The sequence below is a fragment of the Schistocerca serialis genome, chromosome 11, assembly GCF_023864345.2.
Source record: "Schistocerca serialis cubense isolate TAMUIC-IGC-003099 chromosome 11, iqSchSeri2.2, whole genome shotgun sequence".
In the NCBI taxonomy this organism is placed as follows: Eukaryota; Metazoa; Arthropoda; class Insecta; order Orthoptera; family Acrididae; genus Schistocerca; species Schistocerca serialis.
The window spans coordinates 72,173,677-72,180,528 of NC_064648.1; positions in this window are offsets into that span (position 1 = coordinate 72,173,677).

The following is a 6,852-nucleotide window of genomic DNA, read 5'->3' on the forward strand; positions in this document are numbered from 1 at the left end:
ACATTCAGCTTGGCCACATGCAACCGAACTGTCACCTTCCAGCCTAACCTAGTCCTCAGGCTACTCTGCAGATCAGCCATAACAACAAAATGCCTATTCAACCTTGTTATGTCAGTGTTCATTTAGGGAGATGAAGTAGCTGTTTTCCGGCCGGTGTGGCTGAGTGGTTCTAGGCGCTTCAGTCTGGAACCACGCGACCACTATGGTCGCAGGTTCGAATCCTGCCTCGGGCATGGATGTGTGTGATGTCCTTAGGTTCGTTAGGTTTAAGTAGTTCTAAGTTCTAGGGGACCGATGACCTCAGATGTTAAGTCCCATAGTGCTCAGAGCCATTTTTTGAAGTAGCTGTTTACACAAACTGAAAATTCATTTGTGTAAGAAAATAGTTTCAGAAATGCAGTGTTACAGAGAATTGCTGGAAACGTATGGGTATACCGGATGACTAAATAGGTAGTACAGAATCAAGTTGGTTAGAAGAGAAATTAATAGCACAACTTGACTGAAAGATGAGACTGACTGATAGGACACACCTCGAAGCATTGGGGAATCATCAAGTCAATTTGGTACTAGAGGGAATAGTGTGGGGTAAAAATTACAGAGGCGCACCAATGTTTGACTACTGTAAGCAGTTTCAAATGGATGGAAGTTGTGCCTTATAACAAAATGTAATGGAAACTGTGACTTATAACAAAATATATCCAAGTTTCCTGAGTAAATCAATTACAGTTACAGCCAATGCTTGTAACATTGTGATGTCCTCATGGATTTGTGCATCAGTAAAAATTGTCAGAGTTTCTTCTAAAGGGCATCAAATATACATCTGTATCTCTATTATTTTCCATTACCTATTCTCAGTTCTAATATTTACAATCAACAAACATTTGATAAAATAGTCAGTGGATGTAGAACCGTTTCTAACATGGTTCCAGCATGTTCAAGAAAATATTTAAAAAAGACACTATCTGAACAGGCCTTGAAGGCCCAACAGTATTGACCAGCTGCTGTGTCATCCTCAGCCCTTAGGCATCACCGACTGCAGATACGGAGGGGCATGTGGTCAGAACAGCACTCTCCCAGCTGTTGTCAGCTTTCGTGATTGGTGTCACTATTTCTCAGTCAAGCAGCTCCTTAATTGGCCTCAAGTACTAGCCAAGCCCAACAGCTCTTAACTTCGGTGATCTGACAGAAACTATCATTACCACTGTGGCAAGGACATTGGCCAAGAAAATACTGGTTTCATTTTAATTGTGTTGCGACCAAAGGAAACTAGGATACAATGGTCTTGTACATGTTACTTGGGGTATTGCATAACTTGCAGACCTCAGCATTTTTATACAAAAAAAATCATTAAATAGAAAATAATTTTTAATCATTATGGGCTCCTAATATTTAGGTTTTCTAGGTAATATTATCATTCTTAGCAGATTTGTATGTTTGTGATCTTTTTTATTTCAGTGTTACAAAACCACTGATTAAAAACTGGCTATTTAGAAATTGCTTTCCCAAAATAAAGAATATTAGATACATATTTCAACACAGGAAGCAAGATGCACAAGATAATCCCGCAAGGCAATATTCACATCCTTTGGTAGTGCTTTGTCAGTGGTGTTACTAATCCAATATGCCCATGGTTCCTGCAAACCAAGTTGAACCTAGAACATTAGACAATGAATGGTAGAGTAATAAAATCTCGATTATGTAATGTTCAATACAATTACAATTCCACATTTTGCTCATTGTTACTCTCGGTGCATTTCCTTTGCCACAACTGAATAATAAATCAGTAAAAATTTTAAAGATTGCAGTACAATGTGTAGATATACTATCAATATTGTACAAATTACAGTGAGTACTGTTATCAGCTATCAAGAATAGACACTACACTAACCATCATTGATTAGTATGTTCATGACCTTAATTTAGAAGATAAGCAAATTCTTCAGAGATTAGAGTGTTATAGGAAAGAAAAACCATTATATACACATTTCAACAGGAGTTTAAAAATGCACCAGAATAATGGTCTCAAAGGATGAAACTCAAGAAATGTACCAAGAATTGCTCTTCACCTGTTAATAGGAAAAATAAAACTACCTTAAACGTGCACACTGTAGGCTATTTATTTTACAATGGTACTTACCATCCCACAGTTGGAATACAGCCATTTTTCTAGGACAACCGTAACTTACTTTTCTGCCAATGTAATCTCAAATAAGCCAAAAACATGTAGTCATCCTTGGAGCACTTAATGACGTCTTCTGTTGTGCTTTATGCACATTCATCAAGCATACATAGAAATTCTCAGAATGAAATCATTATTCCAGCCAATTCTACAGTCAATTTCACAATTACAAATGCTGAATGCAGTCGTTGCAAAAAAAGCAGCATTCCAAATTGGCTAAATTACCTTATAACATCATGAACATTAGCCAATCAGTATAAATATTTTGGCATAGTCTGACAGTGTTGAGACAATACACAGTAGTTGAACTGGGTGTGGTAACTTCTGTGAACTACATTACTACTATCATTTTGGTGTTGGGATGGTCTTGTGTTGATTTTATAAAGTTCTGTTGAATAATAGTTAAATTAATCACATCTTTAAACTACATATTTCTAGTTCATTAGTAAAGTTACCATAAGTGAACATGGATTCAGCCTATTTATGATGATAATTGTCACACTCATTGACATATTGAATAGGGAATGCTATACAATTCCATTGTGAGGAGCACACGATCTGCTGAGTTGGAAGCAGCCTGTTCTCTACTGAAGGAGACCTACCACCTGCTGAGCAGCCTGCCACCGACCACCACAAGCAAAGCCATGACTGATGCAGGTCATTGCATAGATGGGTGTCATGGCAGCCTCCCAAATTAAAGACCACTCTCAACAACATGAGAGACACAGCCATCCCATGTGGATGACCACAGAGGTTGACCTGAGATGGAAAGCAGAAGGGTGATGTTGGCCAACTGCACAACACAACTGATGTAGGCTACCTGAGAGGATAGAGTCAGATCAACTTGAACAGTGAAGATTTACCAGATAGTGATAATTGCTGAAGTAATGCACTAAAAAGGGTGGCTGGCATAATATTAGCAACTTTGAAGAAGATAAAAAACAACAAAGATTGGGTTGTTTGTGAGACACAGTGGCAGACCATTTTTTTCATACTAGTAAGGAAAAGATTAGTCCCAGCTAAGGCTGGGACCTGAGGAACTACACTAAGGCATAACATTGTTTACTTGCCATTTTATTATCACATTTTCATAAGCTATACATGTACCGCTTATAAATTCAGTGTTCTTGTCTTATCCTTAGCTATATGTATTATGTATATGTAAAATTTGTTACAACAATCTAAAGTAATAACTTAAAATTCTAAGACTGAACTAAACAAATTATATTCTTTCTGCAAGAAAAGGGATATAAATGCAATAAAAATAAAACTTGTTAAAACCTATGGCTGGAAAGGATAGTTAGCATACTCTCAAGTAGCTTGCTTCTCCAATTCATGAAGGAGACTGAGGGAAATAAAGGATGATAATGTCCTTACCTTGAATTTTTGGGGGTGTTTGGATAGCAATGGAGCGATTTGTGCCTGCTAATATTAATACAGAGTTAAGCCATGTTGTTAATGACATGCCATACCCACAGTTATAAATATGTGTTACTCAGTGAATATAGTTGATAGTTATTTATGTGTGTTACTTTTTTGAGATAATATTTTTTTTAAAAAACAGTTAAGAATATCAGGCAATGGGTAGCCTGTAGCTTACTGCCTTTCTTAACATCAGGAAAATTAAGAAAAATGGGGGAAATAATTTATAAGGTTTTGAAACTTTAGGAAAATACTGATACTGGATGTAGTAGTGAAAAACAGAAAAGCTGCCTCCCCTAGTGGATAAGCGTCTGCCTCCCCCTCACCTTGATTCAATTTTTTTAATCTTTTATTTTTCAGTTTTTATGAAAAACAGTTCATCTTTTGAAGACATCTATTATAAAAAACAAAAAAAATTCTAGTGAAATCCTGCTCAAAGACGCTCATATGACTATTTTAAACAAGATAAACCCTTTAGTATTAAAGGAGACCATTTTCCAAAAAGCTTGTCGATAGGCACAAACAAAAGAAAGAAAACTTGCTAGATTTCATATTTACCCTTTGACGAACTAGACTAACAAAAAAACACTATCTCTCTCTCTCTCTCTCTCTCTCTCTCTCTCTCTCTCTCTCTCTCTCTCTCTCTCTCTCTCTCTCTCTCTCTGCATGTCACTATATAGTGCCAGCTGGGCTGACAGTGTCAGCGCTATTTTGCTTTTGTGGCAAGTGAACTGATTGTGGTGGGGCAGTGTCAAGTGTAGTGGGTGGAGGGAGAGGGAGGTGGGAGGTAAGTAGCCAGCTAGAAATGTGGGAGGGGGGAGTGGCAGGTATATGGGCTGGCATGTTTATAGTGGCCAGCAGAAAGAGGCACTTGCTGAACGCGACTTAACTTGGGAGGGGTGATAGGACTGAGGGGACAGAAATTGTTGGCTGGAGTGTGTGGGGATAGTATATTACTGTAGGTTGACACCAGGATAATTTCAGAAACAGAGAATCTTTTGTAAGGATGACTCCCACCTGTGTGGTTCAGAAAAGCTAGTGGTGGAGGAGAGGATCCATGTGACCTGGGTTGTGAAGCAGCCATTGAAATCAAGCATTTTGTGTTGAACTGCATGTTGTGCCACAAGTGTGGTCTCTTTGCTTTTGGCCACAGTTTGGGGGTGGCCATTCATTCTGGTGGAAGCTGGTTGGTAGTCATACAATACAGAAAGCTATGCAGTGATAGCACCAGAGCTGGTATATGACGGCTTCTTTCTAGGTTACTCTGCCTCTGATGGCGTAGGGTAAGCCAGTGACAGGACTAGAGAAGTAGATGCTGGGTGAGTGGATTAAGCATGTCTTGTACTTTGGTCTGCCACATGTATGTGATCCCTGTGCCATTCTGTCGGGAGTGGGAATGGCGTAGGGATAGACTAGGATGATGTGCAGGTGGGGCAGGCGATGAAACACCACATTAGGAGAGGTGTGACTGGTCTTGGTTAGGATGCACCTCTTTCAGGACAGGAAGAGCAATAAGGTCCTAGTAAGTGACACGATTCACTTGTTCCAGTACAGATATTGGGTGAAAAGGGGCATCCCATTCAGATGATTCTTGGGGGGTTTGTGGAATGATGTTGTCTGTGAAGATCTTTGTGACCCTTCCAGCATGCAGGGCAAGAGAGTTCTCCTCAGTGCAGATATGTCAGCCACAAATTGTTAAGCTGTATGTAGGGGAATTTTGTGTGTGGAAGGGTGGCATTTGTCGAAATGCAGGTATTGTTGGTGGTTAGTGAGTTTGATGTAGACAGAGGTGTGGATGGAGCCATCAGAGAGGTGGAGATCAACGTCCAGGAAGATGGCACATTGTATAGAGGAGGACCAGGTGAAGCAGGTAGGAGAAAGAGTACTGAGATTGTGAAAGAAGAAAGGGTGTTGAGGTTCTGAAGGAATGTGGATAGGGTGCCTTGGCCCTGAATCCAGATCGTTAAGAAATATCATCAATCATCAATGAACATTAAGTATGACAAGTACATCTGCCTTGCTCAATGAGGATATTTATGGCTTTAAAAAAAAAAAAAAAAAAAAAAGAAAAAGAAAAAAAAAGGCAACCAGCAAAATTAGTTCACATACAGGTTGGAGTTAAATCAGCATATATGATCCACCAATCCAAATACAATTTCAGAATTATCCACCAAAACTTTACAAGCCTAGGAAATAAGCACAGTGGTTTGGACAGTATAGCATGCGTTAATAAACCAGATGTTTCGCTTCTTACTTAACACTGGTATACCAAAGAAGAATCTTATTATGAACTCATTAACAAATAATCTCTGATCAATTTTCAGTAGGGAGATCGAGCCTTATGGTGATGTTTCAACATTTGCAAAAGTGGTAATAACTAGCACCCCGAAGATGTAAGTTCTTTATGTGTTGAAGCTGTGATAAACTATAGAAGGGAAAGAAAATATACAATTTTGGATACAGACAGACCTCCATCTGCATGTATAGATATTTTTTATGTAATCTCCATCAATTGCTTGTATAGAGATTTATTAAATACTCTGAAAAAATGGCTGGGTAATTATTCTGATAATTGTTCATGTCCAATAAAATATTATTTAAGAGAAATCAATTTTTACTGTTAAGAGTGGCAATGGCACACAAAGATCTAATATTACTGATATGAAATGCAGGGTTCCCAAGCTTTTCTACTGGGATGCTTTCTTTTGTTTATGTATCTAAATGAAATAAAGTACTACTCCCCAAATTCAAATAGTTCTGCATGCTGACGCTGCATCTATTGCATGCAAGCATAAAGATCATAACAACTACAAATACTATGAAACTGTATTACAGATCAAATAATTCAGTACTTAAATGAAACTCATCTTATTGTCAGCACAAGATAACTGCAGTAGTGGACTTTAACCCCAAAAGACAGATTTTGAAAACTATATAAAAATACTGGGTATAACAATACTGGGATGCTTATGTTCACTCTCTGGCAAGCAAACTGGCTTAAAATATATTTTCAATAAATTGGCAGATCAAATAGTGAAACAATACCCATGTACTGTGGTGTGCTTATCATATGTCAATGTATTCTGTTATAAAGAGTGGAACAGAAATATGAGATGCCACAACAGAAGCAAATCTTCATAAGCTTTTAAAGTTACAGAATAAGGCTGTAAGAATAATTTGTGGTGCAAAACCAAGAAACTCATGCTGTGTTCCATTCCCTAGAGTTGGGATATTAACATGTACACTGATAG